Source organism: Dermacentor albipictus, unplaced genomic scaffold (genome assembly GCF_038994185.2).
Source record: "Dermacentor albipictus isolate Rhodes 1998 colony unplaced genomic scaffold, USDA_Dalb.pri_finalv2 scaffold_36, whole genome shotgun sequence".
In the NCBI taxonomy this organism is placed as follows: Eukaryota; Metazoa; Arthropoda; class Arachnida; order Ixodida; family Ixodidae; genus Dermacentor; species Dermacentor albipictus.
The window spans coordinates 1,387,012-1,412,270 of record NW_027225590.1 but is presented as its reverse complement, the minus strand read 5'-3'; the positions used below and the strand labels follow the sequence as shown (position 1 = coordinate 1,412,270).

Sequence of the window (25,259 nt, the reverse complement as noted above, 5' to 3'; positions counted from 1 at the left end):
CCCAAAATCCGGATGCGAAAAATAGCTCAGCATTTTCCGTCCGTGGGGGTCACGGACGACGCGCGGACGGCACAAATCCGTGACGCGTAGTCACGTGATGCACCGTCCGTCGCGAAAAAGACGGATTTCGTCCATCGTGTGGATCCACGGCAGTAAAAGACGTGCATACATTTTTTCGAACTGCCCGATTTTATGGACGGTTTCGCGGCCCCAAGGGTGTCCAAAAAATTAGGCGTTGACTGTGCAACTGACGAAGAGGATGCTTCAGATGGTCCATGGGGTGAATGCGCGGTGGAAGGAGGCCGAGAGCAAAAAGAAACCTATGCATTGAGGAATGAACAGGAAAGGAAGCGTGCCGCCGCTTCTTTCAAGGAGCTTGAACTCAGTGAATGAAGTGTTGGCTGACGCCGAGAGGCAGGTGTCCCTCATCCAAACCAAAATAAACTCTTTAAAGCAGTGAAACGCAACACAGGCAATATGCGCGGGCTGAGAGTATGTCAGGACAGTTGAGGTTGACACACCAGGTTTGAGAGAGCATCTCACTTGTGACAAAGTTAGGGCCTTGTACCAATGAGCTTGCTGTCAATTGATAAAAAATATCTCATATTCGAAAACATTTGTTTCTGTATGCATCTCCTTTTTATTCACATTTGAGAATGTTCAACTCGATTTGCAATGAGTCTTACCATTTTTTTTCAAAGATATTTTATTCCCTGTGCATTTTACTAACCCCTCCTTTCAATTTTTTTTTTTAATCAAATAAATGCTACTCCTTACTTTTCAAACTGGATTAAGTATTTTTTTTTTAATTTTTAGCATGATTACTAGAGAGTGACAGCATCGGGCGACATGGTGTCACCCTGTCTTGATGTAAAACAAAGTTCTGTATCACTCAGGGAACCTTGCAAAGACACTCAGGGAAAACCTGGAAAACTCAGGGAATTTGGAAATGTCAACTTGGTAGACACCCTGGTAGGAGAGGAGACCTAGCGCAGCCTCCTTGGCTCGTGTCCCTCATTCCATAGCCAATACTGGCACCTTGGCCGGCACGGCGGAAGACGGTCGGTGCGAACCGCTTTCTCACGAGCATTGCGCTGCTACGGTGGTCAAGATTCCAGCTACCCTGGCGTTAAGCAGAAGTTCGGACTGCTCGCTGCCGCCTTTGTCTGACAGCTCGTCGGTGTACGAGAAGGCACACCTGTCGTCACTGCCGACTCTATTCAGCGCGATGTTCACTGAACGACCGGGTTGCACCTACCTCGTGCAACATCGGATCGACACAGGTGACGCACTGCCGTGGAGTTGCAAACCTCGCCCTGTTAGTGTGGCCAAGAGGAAGGCCATTGGCCAGGCATTGGATGAGCTTATTGAGATCGTTATTGTTCAGTGCTCGAACAGTCCCTGGGATTCGCCAGTGGTAATGGTCTCCTAAAGAGACTTCTGTTTTTGCCTCTGTGGGTACTCCTGCCAGCTGAATGAGGTCACGAGGAAGGGTGCTTATCCTATGGCTAATGTGGACTCAGTGGTAGCTAATCTAGGCGATGCGTGCTACTTGACCACCCTGGATGCTAGCCGTGGCTACCTGCGGATTCAGGTGGAGCCAGCTGATGCGGTGAAAACTGCGTTCACCTCTCGCGGAGGTCTTTACCAGTTTCCTGTATGCCATTTGGTTGCTCTGAAGCTGCAGCTATGTTCCAGAGATTGATTGACCGCCTTCTGGGGAATGCTAAGTGGCCTATGTGCTGGCATACCTCGATGACACTGTCATCGGTGCCGCCTGGTTCACTCTAAACCCCAAGAAAGCTCAAGTAGCTGAGACTTGTATTTCCCTCTTGGGCTTTACCATCGACGGGGGTCGTGTTCTGCCGTGTGAAGTGAAGGTCCGAGTCATCCTCGAATACCTGATGCCAGCGAATATTCAGGGCTTTAGGCACTTTTTGGGAATGGTGAACTACTGCAGACAGTTCATCCAGAATTGCGTCACTCTCCAAGTGGCCTTGACTGCATTTTTGAAAAAGTCGGCACAATGGAGCTGGGGTCCTGAGCAAGAGGGTGCAGGTGCCTGACCTTAACAGGGAGTTTATTGTTCAAGCTGACGCGAGCGACCTTGGCCTTAGGGCTGTGCTGCTTCAGGAGCACGACGGCATTCTCCGACCAGTCGCCTTTGCCAGCCGGTCACTTAACACCGTCGAGCGCAACTACAGCGTGACCGAAAGGGAGTGTCTCGCTACAGTTTTTTCTCTCCGGAAATTCGACTGCTACGTTGACAGAGTGCCCTTTGTAGTGGAGACGGACCACATGGCACTCACCTGAATTAATTGATTGCCCGAGCCCTCAGGCTGCCTCGCGTGTTGGGCGTGGACACTGCAGCAGTACAACTTTGCTGTGCGCTACCGTTAAGGGAGTTCGAACGTCATGGCTGGCGCCCTGTCATGTGCCCCCGTTTCGGTGTCTGACCCTTTAGTCCGCCATTGCCGTGAGCATTTGCACCAAGTAGAGACCGGAGCCTTTGTCTCTCATGACTCGAACAGCACCAATTCGCACTCAGTAGAGACCGGAGCCTGTGTCTCCAATGGCTCGAACGGCACAACCCCTGATGGTGAAGCAATCCACAAATTGCCAGCTTTGGGAGAGGACGTTTACGTGGTGGCCTCCGTTACTTCCTCTGGCATTGTCTTCAGCAGGCAAGAATTGCTAAAGGCACAACAGGGTGACCCATTTTGTTGACAAATGATTGACGGGCTCACGGAGCTGAGCTCCCAAAAGGAGTGGGGTGACAATGTCGCCGGGCACGCACTGCATGGGGAACACCCGCTCCCATTTCCTCCCACGTACTCACGCCATCCCGTTTGCACGTGGCGGATACCTCGAGCCGGCATAGACACGAGAGAGGGGCACTATGCACCCTTTCGTTCTCCGTTGCTCTCGTGACGCGCATACCCCTTTCCCCCACTCGGCTCGTGGGAAAGGAGAGAGGTATCCAGTGGTCGAGGAGGACATTCCCCTCTCAAAAGGTAAGAAGGTATAAAAGCGTACTACCAGGGGAGACCCTCTCTCTCTGATGCCCGACTCCTAACCTGCCGGTCTGGATCACCTGCCGCAACCTGTGAGTGACCCCATTTGCCTCACTATCCCAGGCAACGACGCAAGCCTATTTATTATTACAAAAAGGACTTCCCTCTGCCAGTGTTCTTTATTGCTTGTAGCAATAAACATTGTTGCATTTGACAACGCTGGTTGCCTTATTCATTCGAACCCGACGTAGCTGTGATTCCCGGGCTACAGACTGGGGAGTACCACGGAACAACTGTGTGGGGCTAGATCCGGAGCTCGCCTTTAACCCTAGCCACATGCAGAGCGGAACCCCCACAACGGACAGCCGGCATTGCTGTTGCAGCTGAGTGCAACGCAGCTGGTACTATTGCAGGCATATTGTATATGTATCTACTTGACGCTGATGGAGTTCTCCTGCACTATATCTCATCTGCAGAGGCTTCCCAGGAGTCTTTCAAGGTGGTGATGCTCCCCACTCTAAGTAAAGCCACCTTGAGCTATTTCCATGACTTATTTATTTATTTATTTATTTATTTATTTATTTATTTATTTATTTATTTATTTATACAATGCTGTGGACAAGTGCAAGCAGGGTGAGCAAAAAGCAAAGATGATATACACAGAAGAACAAGATGAAACAAGTGTGTAACACGTTTTTCACACAAATTGTTTGGTCGTAAGGTAGACGATTAAGAAAAATTTTAACTTGATTACAATACAACTATAATTAATACACGAAATAACAAGATTTACACAAATGATATACAGCTCACGGGCGCTGGGGATATGCTTTAGTTAGTTTATTCAAGTCATCTATTGTTTGTGAAAAAAAAGAGTACCGAAAAGTGTCAGTCCTTGCGAAAATAGGTGTTAGAGAATAAGGGTAATGGTGCTGAGTGGGTCTGCTTGTCAAGGGGGATACGTATTTTGCGGTGTCTAAGGCTATCCTATGATTAATTAAGTTTGAAAGAAACTCTAGCCGACTTTTCTTTCTTCAAATTTGTAATAGTTCAATACCGTTATCGGTTAGTAATGCAGTGGGGGAGTCAGTAGCCTCAAATTTACTGTAAATAAATCGTACGGCTTTTCTTTGAATTCTTTCTAGGTCCATAATGTTAATTTTTGTGTGAGGGTCCCAAACTATGGAAGCATACTCAAATTTTGGCCTAATTAAGGAAAAGTAAGCGAGTAGTTTAACACTAGATGGAGCAGTCCTGAGCTTGTGGCGCAGAAGGCATAGTTTCAGGAAAGCGGCAGAGCAGATGGTATTTAGGTGCAAGTTCCATGATAAGTCACTCGTTAATGTTAAGCCTAAATATTTATAGCATGCTACTTTCAGTAAAGGTGTTGCAGCTAAATTGTAAGTGTAGTCTAAAGGGACTTTTTTGCACGTTATGGGGAGATAGACACACTTAGTTGCATTAAGAAGCATTCCCTTTTGCTCACACCATTTCAACACATTGTCTAAGTTAGAGTTAAGGTCATATTGGTCAGAATGCAGGTAACTTCTCTAAGCAAAACACAGTCATCAGCAAATAGACAAATCTGAACTGGGGTGTTAATGACATTGACAATATCATTAATATATATAGTAAAAAAAAGTAGAGGGCCAAGTATGCTCCCCGGCGGAACGGCAGAAGTTACCGGAAGGCAGCCAGAGACTTGTTCTACCACCTGAACGTACTGGTTGCGGTTGTACAGATAGGCTGAAATCCAGGAAATGAATAATTCTGGTATGCCAATCATCCGAAGCTTAGTCATTAGTTTATTGTGTGGGACTGTATCGAATGCTTTGCTGTAATCTAGGAATATTACATCACTTTGACTGTTCGTATCTGGACAAGCTGTAAAGGTGTGAACTATAGTAACCAATTGTGTTGTGGTAGAAAATCCTTTTCGAAATCCATGTTGATGATGGATTTGTTGAAGGGAAAGTTGTGCCACTCTGCTATCTGGCCAGGCATGAAGTGTGACGCTCTTCACTATGCCCGCTCGTGCCACATGTGCCTATGTGTGAAGCCTTGTGTGGGCAAACCCCCCAGGCTCATGCAGCCAATCGACAGCAAGTCACGGCCTTTGACATTATGGGACTCTTTCCCAGAAGCCGGCTGTTATGTTGTTGCCATCGGCCTGTGCCCATTACAACCATTGAAACAAACGTTCTGCCGGCCGGCTGGGCCAGTCAGCACTCGGACCGAGCCTTATGCATGCGCTATCTGGGCAGAACATGACAACTGGCGATGACAGATAAAATCACTGAGTTGGGCGTGGCTGAAAACATCCGTGCCACTGGCTTCAACAAGAATGTCATCCATATGCAGGCTGGAAGCTTTCGACGCAAGCACGAGTGAATGGCCATGATACCACAAGCGTTGTTTGCTTCACTTCGCTGTTAACGATGTAACTGAGGTTAAAAGGAAGGCGGCATTTCTGATAAGCTGCGGTGCAGCAACGTACTTGCTGCTACGAAATCTACTGTCGCCTACAAAGCCGTGTGATGTGACACTCGCAGCGATCTGCGTGGCCCTCAGCACACACTTCAGGCCCAAAATTTCCGATGTAGTCGCAGGGTTCTAGTTATTTTCAAGGAAAAGGCAGGAATGTGAAGCCGTCAGTAACTAGTAGCTGCATTTAACAAGCTAGTAGATGACTGCAACTTTGGCGCTGTGCATGAGTGGATGATGCGTGATCTGATTGTCTGTGGAATTAATAACTCCGGAATGCAGACCCGCCTTTTGGAAAGCACAGAATTGGACCTGGAAACTCCGAAACATCTTGTGATGGTGATAGAAGCCACAAGAAATGACTCGTACATGCTATGCTTGTCGTCCATTTCTACGGATTCGGAACAGTCGACAAACATCGTGGAACGGCCAGCAAGGGACATGACAGAACAAAGGTGCACCTGGTGCAGTGGGAAGCACCAGACGTCGTGCTGCCGGCACCGAAACACCACTTGCTTCAAGTGAGGCCAGCAGGGCCACCTCACAGGGGTATGCAAGGCACCTGCAACCAATGGAAGGAATGGGATGCATGTTGTGCACAGGCTCCCACTACGTGCACAACATGAATAACCTTCCCGAAACAGAGTTCAGGCAAGGTGAAGAATACACCTTGTGGTCTCTTTGTGCTGCCGGACCAGAACAAATGAAAATCGAAGCTCTTGTCAATAGCATGCCGCTAGTGATGGAACTGGACACCGGGGCCAGTGTTTTGATAATAAGCAACGTGAAATTTAACATGCTTTTTCCAGGGGAGCCATTGGAACATACTGACGTGCAGCTCAAAAGCTGTTCTGGGGAGCTGTCAGCCGTGTTGGGAAAGATGACGGCAACAGTGTAGGTAGGCATGCAGGAGGCAACGTTGCCATTATTAGTGGTGAGTGCAACTTGCCCAACATTTTTCGGAAGGGACTGGGTGGAAGTGTTTGGTATTACCATCTCGAAGCCATCCTATTGGCACCAAGCCTACAGGATGGGGAAGCTTTACAGAGCTACATGGGGCTGATCAACGTTTACCGGAAATTCATTCCTCGCTTGTTGGCGGTGCTCAATCCTTTGAATGGTCTCTTGGTACCAGGTACACCGAGGATTTGGACGTCACTTCAAGGGGAGGCCCTCGGCGAAAGTAAGAAGCTCTTAGCATCTGTGGAGACATTGGCGCACTTCGACTCAAAGAAAAGTACTGTGCTAGTCACAGATGTGTCGCCATACGGTCTCGGCGCGGTTCTAGCCTGGCGGGAAGTGCCGGGAGGAGTGCGGCTAATTGCCTTCGTGTCCAGAAGCCTGGCCACGGCTGAACGAAACTACAGCCAGCTTGATAAGGAAGTGTTGGCAGTTGGAGTAACATGTTTCAAGCAGTACCTTTTGGGGTGACCATTCGAAATAGCAACCGATCACAAGCCGCTTTTGGGGCTTCCCGCGTTAAATAAGCTGATTCCAGAGCCTTGCTTACCTTGACTACTCCGCTGGGCACTCTTCCTGTTTGGCTATGATTACGTCTTCAAGGACACACCTGGTGGCCACATTCCCCATGACGATGCACTGAGCTGGCTTCCGCTTCCAACAGCTGAGTTGCACGTTGAGAACCCACCGGATATCTTTATGCTCCAAGAGTGTTACCCCAGAGTGTTGTCAGCACAAGCTATTGCAGCTGCTACGAGCTAAGACCCGTGGCTGTCACGTTTTCACGAAGCACTATAGGCTGGTAGGGGAATTCCCCGGGAAGCACTGTGGAAAGAGTACGCCACTCGGCTTCATGACAAGGCTAACGCCTCTGGCGGTGTAGCAACAGTACCGACAAGTCTGTAGCTTGCCGACACGTTGCCCTTCAGACACCCCTTGAGGCAGTGTCAGTTTGGGCCATTCTTTTTAATAAATTATTCACTGTATGTTCCATTTATATACCCCGAACCATCATCTTGAAAAAACAGACTTTTGTAACCTCATTAGCCAGCTTCCCGAGCCTTACATACTCGGGGGATATTTTAATGCTCACATCAGGATGTGGGGAGACTCACAATGCAATGCGAGAGGTGTGTTCATCAAGAACTTTTTAGTAAACACCAGTAAATGCCTGTTCAATAAAAGCAAACTGACTTATTATAATATGTTTCACAATTCTTATTCTTCTGTAGACCTATCTATTGGCAAGACAGCTCTTATCCCTTACATAGAGCGGAGTGTTATTAAAAATCCCTGCGAAAGTGACCATTTTCCAGTACCTTTAAACTTAATTGAACATGAATGCCCTCTACATACGCATCGGTGGAAGCTAGCTTCTGCCGACTTGGACCATTTTAAGGAATCCGCCTACCTATCCCATCATTTCATCACCAATTTTAGTATTGTTGACATGGTAGCGCATTTTACCACTCTTATGATCGAGACAGCAAATAACTTCGTTCCACAATCAAGCGGTAGCTCATCCAAAAAGCGAGTTCCTTGGTGGAAAAATGATTGCAAGGAGGTGGGGAGAAAAACGAAATAAAGCACGGGGCTTACTGCGCCGATCCCTAACTTGGAAAAATTTGATAGAATTTAAAAACAATAAATCACAGGGAAGGCGAATGCGATGGCAAGCTAAGAAGACAAGCTTGGAGAGGTTCTTGTCCAGCATTAACTTATACACACAGGAGGCAAAAGTATGGAACGGGCTAAGGATACTTAAGGGACAACAAATCCATCCATTGCCCCTGGTTGATAAAGAAGGAAGCGAGCTGGAAGACCCGACCGATGCTCACGGTGAACACTTCAGTTGCGTCTAGCTCCTCTCACTATTCGGAGTACTTTCTGAAATATAATGCAATAGTAGAACTTAAACCACTTAATCGGAAATGTATCCAAAACTATCCTTATAACCGTCCTTTTACCATTGCCGAACTTAAAGCTTCCTTATCAGTATGTCGGAGCTCTGCACCAGGCCCCGATAGAATCATATACAGTATGCTTAAGCACCTGCACTATGACACACAAATCACACTACTCACTCTTTTCAATACTATCTGGGCTGCTGGGTATCACCCATCTAAATGGAAAGAAGCTATTGTGATCTCTGTTTTGAAGCATGGTAAAGATACATCATATCTCATATCATCATATCATCATAGCTGACCAGCTACCACCCTATAGCGCTTACGAGCTGCCTTTGTAAGCTTTTTGAGAAAATGATCAATCGCCGTCTTGTACATTTCCTAGAGTCCAGCAAAATGATTGACCCATTTCAATGTGGCTTTAAGGAAGGGCGATCTGCAATCGAACATCACGTGTGCATCAAAGCAAGCATTCGCGACGCCTTCATGCATGAACAATCCTTCTTTTCTGTTTCTTGACAGGGAAAAAGCGTACGATACAACTTGGCGGTACGAAATCCTGCACGACCTGTCGGCGCTGGGCATCTGCGGCAATTTGTTAAACGTTATAGAAAGCTACCTACACAACTGTATATTTCGGGTGAAAATGGGTAATGCATTGTCGTGTACATTATACAGGAAACTGGGGTACCCCAGGATGGCGTACTCAGTTGCACGCTCTCTGTTGTTAAGATGAACATGCTTCATACATCATTACCGCCAGCTATTTTTTATTCCGTTTACGTAGATGACATACAAATAGTTTTCAAATCTTGCAACCTTACACTGTGTCAGAGACAAGTACAACAGTGCTTGAACAAAGTTTCTAAGGGGGCAGATGGAAACGGGTTCAAAGTGAACCCCAACAAAAGTTATTGTGTTCTTTTCACCAGGAAGAACGGGCTTGCTGCAGATCCCACTGTTGGAATATATGGGCCACGAAGACCTGTGAACAAAGAACACAAATTCCTAGGTGTTAAACTTGACTCCAGGCTTACTTTAATTCCACACATAAAATATCTTAGAACCAATTGTCTAAAAACAATGAATTTACTTAAAATCCCATCCTACACAACATGGGATAGCAACAGAAAGTGTTTATTGAATCTTTACAGGAGCTTAATTCGATCACGATTAGACTATGGTGCCGTGGTATATCACTCTGCCGCCCCGAGCGCGCTAAAGATGCTACATCCCGTCCACCATCTGGGTATCAGCCTGGCCACTGGCACATTTAGAACAAGCCCTGTAGAAAGTCTATACATAGAGTCAGATGAGTGGTCCCTCTATTTTCAGAGAACATACATCAGCTTCACCTATTTTCTAAAAGTGCACTCTAATAAGGAACATTTGTGTTCCACAACCGTTAACGACTTGACGTGTGCAACCCATTTTCATAATAGACCCTCTATGAAACAACCTTTCTCACTGTGTGTGAGAGAACTTAGCGAAGAAATGGATGTCCCAATTCTTGAACATCGCCTCATGCCTCCAGCTAAGCTGTTACCAGCCCTGGGAGTGGCAGGTCATAGAATGTGATGTATCCTTTGTAGAGGTCATAAAGCATGCTCCTGAGCTTGGAATCGCTATGCATTTCCGTGAGCTACAATCGAAGTACTCCTGCCCCCAATTCTACACAGATGCGTCGAAATCACATGCTGGCATATCTTGCACTGCTGTTGATCCCTCTTTTTCTAAATCTGATGTATTGAACACCCTAACAAGTATCTTCACTGCAGAAGCCTATGCAGTACTGTCCACGGTAAAACATACAAAAGAATCAAAACTTGACAGGGCAATCATATTCACAGACTCGTTAAGTCTTGTAAAAGCGTTAATGTTTTTACAAAAACATAGAAATCCTGTGTTTATAGAACATTACTCACTCTTATGCAAAATTTATTTATCACATAGACATGTAGTATTATGCTGGGTTCCTGGCCACAGAGGAATTGAGGCTAATGTACTTGCCGACGAAATCACCAAATCACTAGCATCATAGGGTACTCATTTTTAAAAAACTTTTTGTGCGCAAACAAACAGGGACGAAGAAAAGGAGCAACACAAGGACGAGCGCTTTCTAACAACTGGCTTTATTTTCGAAGGACCATCTGCTTAAATACCGACAGATCTGCGCTCTAGTCAACAGAGCATGCCTATAGCTCATATAACACTTGTGATAAAATGCTGCAGAACAACGTCACCCGATCAATGTAAAAACAGCAAGGCACATAAAACAAGCACTTACGATGAAAATGCGTTAAAGATATGATGACAGAAGCGAATTCTCTTTATCCAACAATGAAACAGAAGCATGGCTGATGCATTTTTCCTTTTGTTTTGCAATCCAGTCAGCTCCTGTTTTGTAATCCAGTCAGCTCCCACAATTTCTCTCACGGTTTGATTCCTATGGATGATGGATGGATTAAAAACTTTATTAGGGTCCTCAAGGGCGCGCACTAGCGTGCAGCGGGCCACTCCCACGTCGGGACAGAGAGGCCGAGTCTCTCCGCCGCGTCGTGGGCCCGTTGGACAGCCCATAACTGTTCTTCGAGGTTGGGGCTGTGTAGGACCGCATCCTAACGTGAGGAAGTGTTGTTTTCATCGCTGTGTAACCCGGGACATCGCCAGAGCATGTGAGGTAAATTCGCTAAATCATTGCATAGTGCACATGCATTTGTCTGCATTTCGAGGTACACCTTGTGAAGAAGTAGGGGGTTTTGGTAAGCCCCCGTCTGTAGAAGCCTTAGTGTCAAAGCCTGAGGTCTATTGAGTTTGCAATGTGGGAGGGGGTAGATCCTCCGAGCCAAGTAGAAGTGCTTAGTAATTTCGGTGTACGAGGAAGGAGAGTCCCGATTGTCAGTACCCCCAGCGTCACGCTGCCCGGTTGCTACGCGGTTGATGATCCCTCGCGCAGCTCCGTGTGCCGACTTATTGAGGTTGGGCAGGGCACCCTCGATCTGTTCCATGTGGGCTGGAAACCAGATCAATGTGTGTGGCTTGATCTTCTTGCTTCCTAGTATCCTTAGGGCCAGCTCGGATATGGTTCCTTTGGCAAATGCCCTAACAGCCGATATGGAGTCACTGTAGATTGATGTCCTCTTGTCGTCCAGTAAGGCCATCACTATTGCAGCCTGCTCTGCGATCTCAGAGAATGTCGTCCGAATCGAGATTGGGTTTGTTATTTGCCTTTCATGATCTATGCTAACTACAGCGAAGGCCTGTCCGTCGGCGTAGCGTGCTGCGTCTACGAAACTGTTCTCCGAAACCCGTTCACGAGCCTTTTCCAGGAGAGCCTTCGTGCGCGCCCGACGTCTTCCCACGTTGTGCTCTGGATGGACGTTTCGTGGGATCGGGGCCACAATGATGCGGTCCCGCTGCTTTCGAGGAATGCTACAGAACTTTGTTTTGATTACTGTGGGGGGAACGCCCAGCTCCTGTAAGATGTGTCTTCCAGCTTGTGTGGTAGATAGCCTGACGAACTGGGCCCTCTCCTGTGCTTCTGCTATTTCCTCTAGTGTGTTATGCATGCCAAGTTGAAGTAAGCATTCCGTGTGAGTGTATATGGGGAGGCCGAGAGCTCTCTTGATTGCCTTCCTGGTTAATGCGTTGAGCTTATCCCGCTCCGATCTTTGCCAGTTGTGCATAGCCGCGACGTAAGTGAAATGACACATTACGAACGCATGTACCAATCTCACGAGGTTATCTTCTACGAGGCCTTGCTGCCAGTTGGCCGGTTGCTGCCGGTTGGTTTGATTCCTATGCCTAAACAAAATGCCGGTGCTACTAAGACAGGGTGAGCAATCATGTTCTTGACAATGCATCGCCAAATGCGTACTAGGGCGACCTTTCAGACTAGACAAGTTTTCCCTTAACCTCGTGTTAATGCATCTCGCAGTCTGCCGTACGTACACATGACCACACGTCATAGGAATCTGATAAACAACGTCCTTCGGCAAACAACAAATTGGTTCTTGCACAGATGTTTAACACGAAATTCTTTCTTTGCATAATCCTTACTTTTGAACTTATTTTTTGCGTTAGAACACACACTACCTATTTTGTTTTTTGCCGAAAAGACCACTTTTACTTCATAACTCCCAGCCACCTTTTTAGGTCTGTGTGAAAGGCCATGCACATATGGAATCACTGAAACCTTGGAAGCTAAATCCTGCCTTTTATTCTTTGTGCATGTTTCTTTACCCACTTTAAGTTTTTTCATTAGTCTAGCGCATGACGCCAGGATTACAGCGAGCCGGTGGTATCCAGCCTTTCTCAACCGATCAACTTGCTAAAAAAAAATGCAATGTTTACAGTGTGGTGACATGACTTCAACAATGCTGACCGGAAACATGAAGTGACTATACCATTCTTCACAAGCCTGGAATGGTTTGAGGTATAGTTCATTAGCGGTTTTCCAGCTCGGGGCGAGAGTGACCAACACACATGTTCCGGAAGAAATTCTAACTGGACATGAAGAAACTGTAGCTTATTATCTACCGGTGCTTCCGAGGTAAATGTCAAGCCCTTGCCCAGAGAATTAAAGGCTTCTAGTACCCTATTCCTGAAAACACCCTTGTCTACATGACAGCCCAAAATCAAGTAGTCATCGACATATCTGTATACCTTATATACTACACCTTCTAAATCTTTTTCCAGTTCTCTGTCTATGCTTCCCCCAAAAATGCTACTAAGGATGGGAGCTACCTTTGACCCGATGCACACACCCTTTGCCTGTATATACGTTTCACCATAGAATCCTACATGTGTATTCGCTAAATAAAAATGCAGAAGTTCAAGAAAGGATTCAACGGCCATGCCGCACGTGTTGCGGAAAGACGCCTCGTCATTCTGATTAGCTATGCAATCTTTAACACTGCACATTAGGGGCGCATGCGGTAAGGAGTAGTAGACATCTTGAACATCTATGCTGAATCCCTAGCTGCAGCTTGTCTTATCTGATGCCAGAAAATTCACAAGGCCTTCGGAGTTTTTCAATAAGTACGGATCCTGTACTTCTAAGGAATTCAACATATTTTGCAGGAACTCAGCGACCATAACCTGCCAACACCCTCGCTCAGACACAATTGGCCTAAACGGGATTCCTTGTTTGTGGGTTTTTGCTGCAAAAAGTATCTCCAATTTTATACGTTTTGAGTTTTTTACATGTGACGCAAGCTTTTCTTGGTCACATTTCTTCAATAACTCCACCGCCTTCTTTTTTACGGTTTCTACACTCACGTCACATTCAGAGAGCACATCTACGGTACATATACCACTTGTGATAGAAAACCAAAGACGTGGACGAAAGCCACCCAGTCAACATAAGAGCAGCAAGGTGCATGAAACATCTACTTACGATCAAATACGTTAAAGATGTGATGATAGAAGTGAATGTTCTTTATCCAACAATGAAACCGATGGATGGCTGATGCATCTTTCTTTTTGTTTTTCAATCCAGAGTGCTTCCACCATTTCCCTCGCGGTTTGATTCCTATTCCTATACAAAATGTTGGTGTTACTAAAACAGGGGGAGCAATCATGTTCTTGGCAATGCATTGCCAAATGCGTGCTAGGGCGACATTTCAGACTGTACAAGTGTTCCCTTAACCTGGTGTTAGTACATCTCGCTGTCTGCCCTACGTAGACATGACCACACGTCATAGGGATCTGATATACAACGTTCATCGCGCAATCAACAAATTGGTTCTTGCGCGGATGTTTGACACTACATTTTTTCTTTGCATCATCCTTTCTTTCGAACTTATTTTTAACCTTAGAGGACACACTACCTATTTTGTTTTTCGCTGAATATACCACTTTTACTGCGTAACTACCAGCCACCTTTTTAAGTCTGTGTGAAAGGCCATGCACATACGGAATCACTGAAATCTTGGAAGCTACATCCTTTTGCCTTTGATTCTTTTTGAATTGTCGTTTATCCTGTTTAAGTTTCTTCATTAGCCTATCGCACGACGCCAACATCACGGCGAACGGGTACCCAGCGTTTCTCAACCTATCTACTTGCTCAAAAAATGCACTCTTTACGGTGTCGTGACATGAATTCAACAACGCTGACCGGAAACAAGAAATGACTATGCCATTCTTCACAAGCCTGGAATGGTTTGAGGCATAATTCATTAGCGGCTTTCCAGCTCGGGGTGAAAATGACCAACACACGTTCCGGTAGGAATTCTAACTTGACATCAAGAAATTGTAGCTTGTTATCTACCGGTACTTCAGAAGTAAACGTTAAACCCTTGCCCTGAGAAAAAAAGGCTTCTACAACCCTATTCCTGAAAGCACCCTTGTCTACATGACAGCCTAAAATCAAGTAGTCATCGACATATCTGTATACCTTATTTACTACACCCTCTAAATCTTTGGCCAACTCTCTGTCTATGCTTCCCAAAAAGATGCTACTTAGGATGGGAGCTACCTTTGACCCGATGCACACACCCTTTGCCTGTATATACGTTTCACCACAGAATCCTACATGCGTATTTGCTAAATAAAAGTGCAGAAGTTCAAGAAAGGTTTCAACAGCCATCCTGCACGTGCTGCGGAATGACACCTCGTCATTCTGATTTGTTATGCAATCTTTAACACTTCACAATTGGGGCCCATGTGGTAAGGAATAGTCGAGATCTTGAACATCTATGCTGAATCCCCAGCTGGAACTTGTACTATGTTATGCCAGAAAATTCACAAGGCCTTCATAGTTTTTCAATAAGTATGGATCCTGTGCTTCTAGGGAATTCAACATCTTCTGCAGGAACCCTGCGACCAAAACCTGCCAACACCCTCGCTCAGACACGATTGGCCTAAACGGAATTCCTTGCTTGTGCGTTTTTGCAGTAAAAAATTTTTCCAATTTCATTACTTTTGAGTTCTTTACATGTGACACAAGCTTTTCTTGGTTACATTTTTTCAATAGCTCCACTGCCTTCTTTTTTACGTTTTCTACATTCACATCACATTTCCTAAAGCATTTGTTCACTGCTAGGAAAGCCTTTTCTAAATAACAATCATTTGGTACAACAACCAGAAAGCCTTCCTTGTCTGCTTGAACCACACGCAGAATATTCTCAACTAAATACTTAGCAGCCCTATCAACATTAGGTCTGGATCTATCGCTTACTGAAGCTTTGGCTACCATGTCTACACATTCCACCACACATCGTTCTTTTTCTCTGTCTGGTACACTCCTGGCAATGTCCCTTGTAAGTGCTAACCTGTCGAGGATGCCGATCCTTGGTTCCACGCAGAACTTTGGCCCCAACTTGAGTACCTCTTGATGCCGTTCTTCCACCGTTGCGCCCCTTAGTAATAGAAGGCGCCTGTCTGGCACTTCCCTTTTCTTTTTTGGTAATTTTTGACGCACATCGTTCCATATAGCCTCACTCACAAAGTTTGCCTGTATGCACCAGTCCCGAAACGCCTTCACGTTGAAAAGACCATCGGAAGCAGACGAAGAGGCCACCTTTAGACATTCTTTGAAATGTCTAACCTGTCTCCGGCTCTCTGATCTCAAGATCTTCATTACTCTTCTGCCATGTCCAGCAAATGGGAGCAGCCATCGGTCACCAGCAACACCTCCTCTAGCGTTCCTAGAATCGACGCCGTAGTTGCAAAATGCTTGTTCACCAGCCTGCTTTTTTTTCACTTTTTCATTTATGTTGCCCATTACTACAGTTTACTGAGTTTGCACTTTTCTCATCACTAATTCAACATCTTCATAAAGCTAATCTACTTCCTCATCATCGGGACTGGACGTGGGAGCGTAGGCTTGTACTACCTTTAATCTATACCTCTTATTAAGTTTGATTACGACTACAGCTACCCTCTCATTAATGCTGTAAAATTCGTGAATGTTTCCCTCTATGTCCTTATGGATTAGGAATTCTACCCCATATTGCTTCTTATCTAGGAGACCTCTATAGCAGAGGAGATGTCCGTTATTCAGCAATGCATAAGCCTCACCAGTTTTTGTAATCTCACTAAGGCCGATGATATCCCGAACAATGTCTGATAGTTCCTCAAAGAGTCCTGCTCAGCTAGCCTCACTCGAGAGGGTTCAGGTGTTAAATGTTGCAAGGGTCAGTTTCCATTGGCGGCCTGTCCAGCTTCCATTGACAGCCTGTCCAGTTTCCATTGGCGGCCTGTGCAGACCCAGAGATTCTTAGCACCCTCTGCTGAGTTACAGGTCTGACCGCCGCCTTGGTCAGGTGCTCCGCAGCTGCTGGGGACTGAGGGCCATTGGTTAATTGAGTGAGCCATTTATAACAATCATTCAGATTTGTTAAGGTAGTCATGCGTTTAATGTGTAGATTAACATTGTTACGTCATGCTTATGGGAGTCATTTCAAACTAGATTGCTAAGCCAGAGAAAGTACAAATGAAAGCCTCAATATTTATTCGTATCTGGTATTCCTAAACAGATTATATTTGCCGAATATTATGCCCACTTACATTGCCTGCAATTTAATGCTCCAAGCTGAAAAAACTGATTCCTTTTCTTGCTGTCAAATAGCTGCTTCAATGTCAATAGCAAGCTATAATTATTCATTTTGGAAGTGTTAAGCAATGCCTATATCTCTAAGCTTATCAATGCGATTTCGTTCCATGAACACAATTAAGTTTTCTTTCTCCCTCTCATTAACAGCCATGGAATGAAACTGTTCACTTTCATAAGTATCGGGATGCAAACATTCTGGAGTTTCTGCTGAACATTTGTCCGCATCCTATAGTGTGCTTGTTTGTATCAAGTTCTGGTGTTGCAATCGCAGTGATGTACACATGCATTTAAATATGTTGCAAGAAACTATTGAACTTTGTTTTTAAATCTACAAGATATGTCCATGCAGTAACACCCACATTAATAACCAAAAAAAGCTGCAGATTCAGTGCACGTGAATTGGAATCAAATGCGAAGTGAAGTTTTTGTTAAGTGGTCAGTTAAATGCCGGTAAAGTAACTGCGATATATACAGTTGTTCTTATTTTCAACAATCCAACATGTCATCTTTTGCAAGGTTTGTTTATGCACCGCATAGGTCACAACCTTAATGTCATGTAATGTTTATGCACTACACTGTTCACAAACTATACCAAAATGCAAACGGCAGTTTATGTAGATGCGCACTACGAGACATCAACACAGTGATGTTTGTTGAGAAAGGGATGGTGTAAGGTGTATGCAGATGAATGAATGACATGGGCTTATGCACTTGTTTATTTAGTATATACCTCGCAGGCTGCATGGTTGGAGTATTAGGTGAGGGGGAATAAAATGTAGTTATAAAAGGAATAAGGGCAAAACATTAAGCAAAAACCAGCAACAAAAAAAAAACCCAGCACCAATACAATGCCCCAACTAGCCCAACAACGTGTTTTACTGACACAAAATAATACAGTACTTAATAAAAAAAAAGTACCGCCCATGCACCCTGTACAGATGGTAAACCAGCAAAGCTGAAATGTGCGGCCTTGTGTTTATCATTGGGTTAATCCCGACGGTTTATTAAAATGTTTCTGAATTATTGGTTACGTCTGTGTTCCTTGATGAGGTTACACACACTTTTGGCTTGGGTTTATCTCAGTGTTTATTTGAAATGCTACACATCGTGCTTTGCACAATCGCCATCATGGAGGGTGCAATGAGTGTTTCATTGTGTTAATCTAGAGGGTCCATCAAAGTATTTATGAATTATGTTCTGCATTTGTGTTTCATAATGTGTTAATCATAGTATTTATGTCTCGGTTATGCACTGTAGTTACCGAGTGACGCACCGGGGCTGCATATTTCATTTAATTAAATACAGGGACACATTATTTACAGGCAGGTAATAACACTAAAAAGAAATGGGAGGTTGTCAACTCCTTTTTAAATAACACACGACTAAACCAGGTAGCCAGAATTTTAAAGGATGGAGTAGAGCTCGATTCCCCTGCTGAAATAGCTGAGGCTTTCAGTAGTTTTTTCTTTCCTAACAATCCACCTAAACTTGCAGAAAACATTAACATGAACTGTCTACCTCATTCATTCTTTTTATTTCCCACAACGCCAGAAGAAATAACTGCCGTTATAAATAACCTAAAACTGACAAGCGCTGGAATTGATGAGGTCCACCCTGCTAAGATTAAACTTATCTCGCACCTAATTTCAGACATACTTTCATTTATTGTTAATTTATTATTCAGAACTGGTTTATTTCCCTCTGAACTGAAGCGTGGCAAAGTTATCCCAGTTTTTAAAAAAGGCGACAACTCACTACTGCACAATTACAGACCTATTTCCATTCTGCCGTTCTTTGGGAAAGTTATTGAAAAACTAATTGAAGTACGACTAACAAAATATCTCTCTAAATTTAATATCATCTCTCCATGTCAGTTCGGTTTTCGCCCCAGGTATTCCACAGAGCTGGCACTTATTCATCTTACGGACCAACTAAAAAAATTTATTGACGAGGGATTTCTCACCGCCTCAGTTTTCATCGATCTAACGCAAGCATTTGATAGCATTAATCATAATATCCTATTTTCTAAGGTAGAAGCAATAGGCATTTGCGGTCCCGCCCTTTCGCTACTAAAAAGCTACTTATATAACCGGGTTCAAATTGTTTCAGTTTCCAGTGCTTATTCTCGACAGCGAACTACTAACATCGGTGTGCCTCAGGGCTCCATCCTGGGGCCACTCCTGTTTTTAGTTTACATTAATGATTTGCCTAGCTGTCTTTCTTCGACAAAATGCATTCTGTACGCTGATGATACCACTATATTTACTTTTCATAAAGATATCTCATCTCTCGTTAACAAACTAAATGCTGACTTTGAAAATATTCGGAGGTGGTGCAACGTTAACATGTTATCTATTAATGCATCTAAGACTAAATTTGTTGTATTCTCTTCACATCAGCGAAACATAGCGTCCATTCCATCTATCAGTCTTGGTCCCCACTGCCTTCATCCAAGTTCATGTTCATCTTTCCTTGGCGTTATACTTGACTGTAATCTGAAATATCACAATCATATTGCTCACATAAAAAAGAAAATAGCTTATGGTATACGCATATTAATTAAAGCACGCCCTTACTTCACACGTACCACATTGCTCTCACTTTACCACTCTTTCGTCCACTCTCACATTACTTATGGGATCATATCTTGGGGAAACACCTATAATACTCATATTAAGTCTTTACAAACAATTCAGAACCGAGCCATCAGAATAATTACATATAGTTCATGGTTTTCTAATGCCACTTCCCTACTACACGAGAATAACATCCTTACTATTTCCGGGCTCACTACATACAACCTAGGTATATTTTTCTACAGATTTCTACATAATGAGCTACCGTCGATCACATTTTCACCATCTAACTTGACAACTAATAGTACCACCAGATTCGCGTTAAATAACAATTTTCTTTTACCTCAAATCCGCACTAACTACGGTAAACAAACCGTGGAATTCACTTCCATATCAGTATGGAACACTCTTCCTCTCATCATGAAAACTACAAGATCTTTACACCAATTCAAAAGGGAACTGAAAATGCATTTATTATTGACAAACTAATGAGAAAATTTACTGTATCCGTTTTTTTTTTTCGTTCTTTCTTGCTTTTTGCCTTTTTTGTTTTTGTTCTTGTAAATAAACTACTGGTATATTTTTCACATGCAATTTTTTATGTTACTGTGAGATAAGCTAAACCTTGTTATTATTTGTAATGAATTCTGTATTTTGCTCTGTTAACGTTCATTTCCTGTTGCTTGTATAATACCTTATTATATGCTACTGTTGCTTTGCGATGTCAATTATCATAACTGTTTTTGTACAGGAGGTCCCGATACAGTCTTTGACTATGGGACCTCCTCCTGCATACAAAATACATGTAATTTGACCCAAATTCTAACAATAAATTCTGATTCTGATTCTGATTCTGATCCTAATGGGAAAGCGGAGAGAGGCTGCTGCACGTGCGCTCGGCTGCTAGAGAGAAACGATGTCATTATTGGTCTAGGCAATGGCCCACCACACCTTCGCTACGAGATAATTATGACATCATGATCTTGTCTTAACACCGTCCCCCTCTGTGTCCCTTCCCTGCACTAGTATGTAGATAAATGTATATGTTTTAAATGCATAAGCATTTCTATGTCCACCGAACAAGAAGTTTCTCCGTCCATCATGCAAGACGAATGCAATGGCTCACAACCCCCATGAACAATGGCTCAAACCCCTACGCTAGGGTTTTTGGGATCGGACCATGAGTGTTTTGCCTAGGCATATACAGCTTCACTGTAAACAGAATGAACACCTTTCTGCTAGAGACCAAGACGATCATGAGGCGTATTAAAAATGATGCGTGACAAGCAATAAACTGAAGTTACGCAAAAAGCAAAAGCAAAAACTGATGTATGTCCATACAGATCCCAACAGAAAACGCATCCATCTCTGAAAGTATAACAAAGGTCATGCTGATAAGATTCTCCCAGTGTCTTTGCATCTACAGCTTCCATAATTTCTCTAAGCAGCTGATCTCCACAGAATGCTAGCTTCTTCCTCTACAACGCACTCGACATCTGAGCATGCATTGTAGACGAAGAAGCTGGCATTCTGTGCAGATCGGCTGCCTAGAGAAATTACGGAAGCTGTAGATCTAAAAACGCTGGGAGAATCTTGTCAACATAGCCTCCGTTAGAAATGGATGCGTTTACTGTCAGGAAACACACATTAATTTTTGCTTCTACTTTTTGTGTATGTTCAGTTTATTGCTTGTCAGCCACCAGCATTTACTCGGCGTGTACATTAAATTTTCGGTTGTTAGATCATCTCGGTTTTCTTATTCATCCTATGTGTTCTCTGGTGCCGTTTGCAGTCAGGCTATTCTTTATTTTTTTAGACTGGAACAAGTCACTTTAATGGCCCTCATGATGCTTCTGTGTACTTTACATAATTTATTGTTTGGGCAATGTTGCAAAAGCGTACAGTGTGAAGCAGTAAGAATAGGGTAAGCCAACTTCTAATTAAAAGGTTTATTGTGGAAATGCAGTGATTTATAAAGGTTACCAGAAAGTAGTACAGCAAGAAAGCCCGATAAACATTAGTGCTTGATGAAACCATACGTAATCAAAAACAGGAAAGAGAGAAAATACAAATAAATATGCATATTGACGGAAAATAAGCGCACAGGAAGACACACACAAAAAGCCGACAAAGACACAAGATAGCACCTGTTCTGTGTCTTTCTCGACTGTTTGTGTGCGTGTTCCTGTGCGCTTATTTTTCTTCGATCTGCAATGCGCCATCTAGCCTGTCTGTAGGTGATGTTAAAATATACAAGTCCAGCGAAAAAATAACATTGTGCGCATGCACTTGGTGATTACACCTTCCAAGACACTTCCAAGGAACTCAAGTTTCTTTTCCGATGGCATGGAACTGGAAGACTGTGCTTGCATAAGCAAGCTGTCAGTCAGTCTATTGGAATAAGAAAAGTGTTTCTTGAAAGGTGCTGGCATGCACGATTGGCGATTGTAATGATTTTTTTCCTGCACTTGGAATTTTTTGGTATTCTTTCTGTAGCGTTTTTATTTATGTTTGGTTGAAACAAGCACCAATTTTTATCTAGCCTTCAAAGCTGTCCTTTTTTTTTTTTGTTCTGGTAAACTATGTAAATTGACACATTTTTACAATGAACCTTAGTTGAAAGTTAGCCCTCATTCTTCTCTAGTGTCATCCTGTTGATATTGTTTCATGCTGTGCACCCTTGCAACACGTGTGTGTGTGCGTGCGTGCATGCGTGGCTGCACGTAGATTTGGATCTGAAATCTGGGCCTTGGGCGGTGGTATCATTCGTTTCCTGTGCAGCCTCATGAATTCACTAACTATTGTGCAACAGAAATACAATGGACAAGAATGAAGTGCAAACACAGAGCGCTTCGTTCACGTCCGTTGTCTATCTGTTTCACTCTAATTAATAATGAACACACACCAACTTGTCTAGTTTTCGGTTCTTATGTCGAGCTCATAAGCCCACTTGTGTCCTGGAATATCTGCGTGGCTATGTACCCTGTAATTTAATTTTTAGCCATGTGCTTGCAAGTCGTGTTTCAATCTCCTGATTTTCCTGACAATCTTGGGTGATATGCAGGCCCAGACAGTTTCTGGTGAATCCATGCAGGCATGCAGGGTGTTGTAGTCAGCAAATTTGTACTGCTAGAGCTGCTTTGATCGCTTTCAGTTGAGCTTTTCTAGGTGTAGGATGACTTAAAATGGTACTCAGTTGTATGCGGTTCGATTTTATGCAATGTCATACTGCTGTTGTCCGGCTATTGCCACATCAGTGTACTATATGTGCCTGATGTTTGCTTGCATCTTCATGATTAGCAACCTCCTCTGTGTGTTTAGCAATTGCATAGTCTCCTGGCCTAATTGTCTGTCCCCATATTGCCACGGTATGGGCCTGTTGTGTTTCAAGTTCGGGTGCTCCCACGGTTGTGTTTCTGAAGGGAGGGGTAGTAGTCTTTGCATCTCATATTTTCTTTCCTGGTAAGCCGAATGGTGTTCAAAGTATTTAATCTTAATATTCAAGAAATCGCTGTCATGTGCGGAAATCCCAACCGGCTGGAAGTATGCGAAAGTCATCCCCATACCAAAAACAACAAATCCGTCTCTCCTCACATCATACAGGCCAATATCTTCACTCTGCACATGCGCAAAATCCCTCGAACACATAATTTTAAAGCACATTTCCGCCTTTCTTAACAACAATGCAATAATTGAAGCAAGACGAGATGGTTTCCGGCGAGGTTTTTTTACCGTAACTCAGCTCGTAGAAACAGTTCACGACTTAGCGATAGCTTTAGCTAGACAAGGCCAAATTGACTTGATTCTCGATTTTGAAAAACCATTTGAACCGCGTCTATTACTCCAAACTACTGCTTAAACTAAAACCCATTTTAAAGAATGACGTCTTAATTAACTGGATTAAAGCATACCTTTCATTACGGAAACAATGTCTTCAAGTCAACGATGCAGCTTTGACACCCGCAACTGTAGACTTGGGCATTCCACAGGGATCAATGTCAAGGCCGCTCTTGTTTCTTGTCTTTATCAACAGTGTCATCAGAGACATACGCAATACACAATTCAAATGATCAGGAAGCTTTAAACACCTTGCTGTCTACAATGCAAACATGGTGCTCGAAATGGCAGATGACTGTTGACCTCAAAAAGACTGTTGCAATGACCATTACTTGCGAAAAGAATCCTTTTACCCCTACTTATAGCATTAACAAACAGTCTTTATCAGTCATGTCTCCGTACAAATACTTGGGAGTAGTTATAACATCTGATCTTAGGTGGAATGAACATGTAGCATACATTTATAATAAAGCAATGAAGAAACTAGGCTTTTTAAAGCAATCAGTCGGAAGGGCTTCACCTGAAATAAAACTTTTAGCGTATAAAACATTCATCCGACCCATTCTAGAATATTGTCACTTGGTAGTGACGTTAAAGAACAGAGTAGGCAATACTGTGAAAGGCAAAACTAGCTTTTATTGGGCGAACCTGTGCCCACAAAGACAGGCTACACTTAAAGTACAACAATAGCGGCGAACACAGTCTGCGATCATTGAAAATTTGATCAGCGGGTCAAGCGCGTCGGCTTTTATAGATCAGTCGTTGAATGTTCCAGGGTAACTGCTGGGACCCGTGTCTTCCACAAAGTTCTGCACTATTTGCGTCGCTCATACATGCAATTAGATTACACTTGCAAGTTGCAGGGAGACAGCAGATGGAACCATAGATAACATTCCAGAAACTTTTTTACATGCAGGCGCGTCCTGTGCTGTGCGATAACATTTGTTAGGTGGTGAGAAGTGATCACCTGATAAAGATAAAGAAGTACACGTGTCAATATGCTGTGGTAGTTTGGGATCCGCGCACACAAGCCAACATCACTAAAATTGAGAAAGTCCAAAGAAAATCAGCCAGGTTTCTTTTCAATTCGTACAGCTGGCGCAAATCCCCACCACCTCTTCTAGTAGCTGCAGAACTGGAATACCTTGCAATAAGGCATTACCGAGACAGAATGAAATTTTTCTTCTTAACTCTATAACAGTCAATTAGGAATACATGAAACATTATATATTTTACCAGCTAGCCACCGCTGCACGCACTCTTATCACAACAAAAGGCCTAGTGATTTTTCCTGCAAGACCAATGCATTTAAAAATTTCCTTTTTCCGCATGATTTCTGAATGGAATGCATTAACCTGCCACAACTGTTGACTGTCCAACGGTTTCCCCCTTTCTTTCTACACTTTGTGAGTAAACCATAGCGTTCATCGATCCTTGTCTCTAACCATCAATTCATGATTGTGAAAATGTTTCTGTTATGCTGTTTGTTATGCAGATTCTTGTTCAGTGTCTGCTATCTTGTTTGATCTTCATACTTGTGTTTTGTTCCAAATGCCCACTCCTGCCTAAGGCATGGTAACAAGGCTGGCAGGCGAATGTCGAAAAGCTAACCAACCTGCATCTACAGCTTAAAACTGGTATTTCGAAAGCTAAAGACTATTCTCAAAATGTTGCTTTAAAAAACTTTACTCTGTCATCCCCGGATAAGTTCTGGTGGTACTTATCGCCAAAAAAAAAAAAACCATGTGTCTGATATTTGTGTGGATAGTTTCATACTGACAGATCAACTGAAAATTGCAAATGCACTTAACAAGTATTTTTGCTTTGTGTTTATAAACGATGATGGAAAGACACCTTGCATAGCTGTTTTAAATGATATTCCACCCATCGGTGGTCTCAACGTAAACGAAACAGGTGCACTGTC

General features: G+C 43.7%; 1 protein-coding gene and 1 long non-coding RNA gene across 3 annotated transcripts in view; one reads left to right on the top strand and one right to left on the bottom strand.

The window, feature by feature from the left end:
* The window catches only part of LOC139052812 (transcriptional adapter 1-like), a 324,652-nt gene that overhangs the window by 291,842 nt on the left and 7,551 nt on the right, over positions 1 to 25,259 (top strand). The window lies entirely within an intron of this gene.
* Positions 9,235 to 25,259, bottom strand: part of LOC139052813 (uncharacterized) — a 28,815-nt gene continuing 12,790 nt past the window's right edge. Inside the window, exon 3 of the long non-coding RNA XR_011510075.1 lies at positions 9,235 to 9,350. This is a non-coding gene — a long non-coding RNA (uncharacterized lncRNA). The remainder of the gene's footprint in view (positions 9,351 to 25,259) is intronic.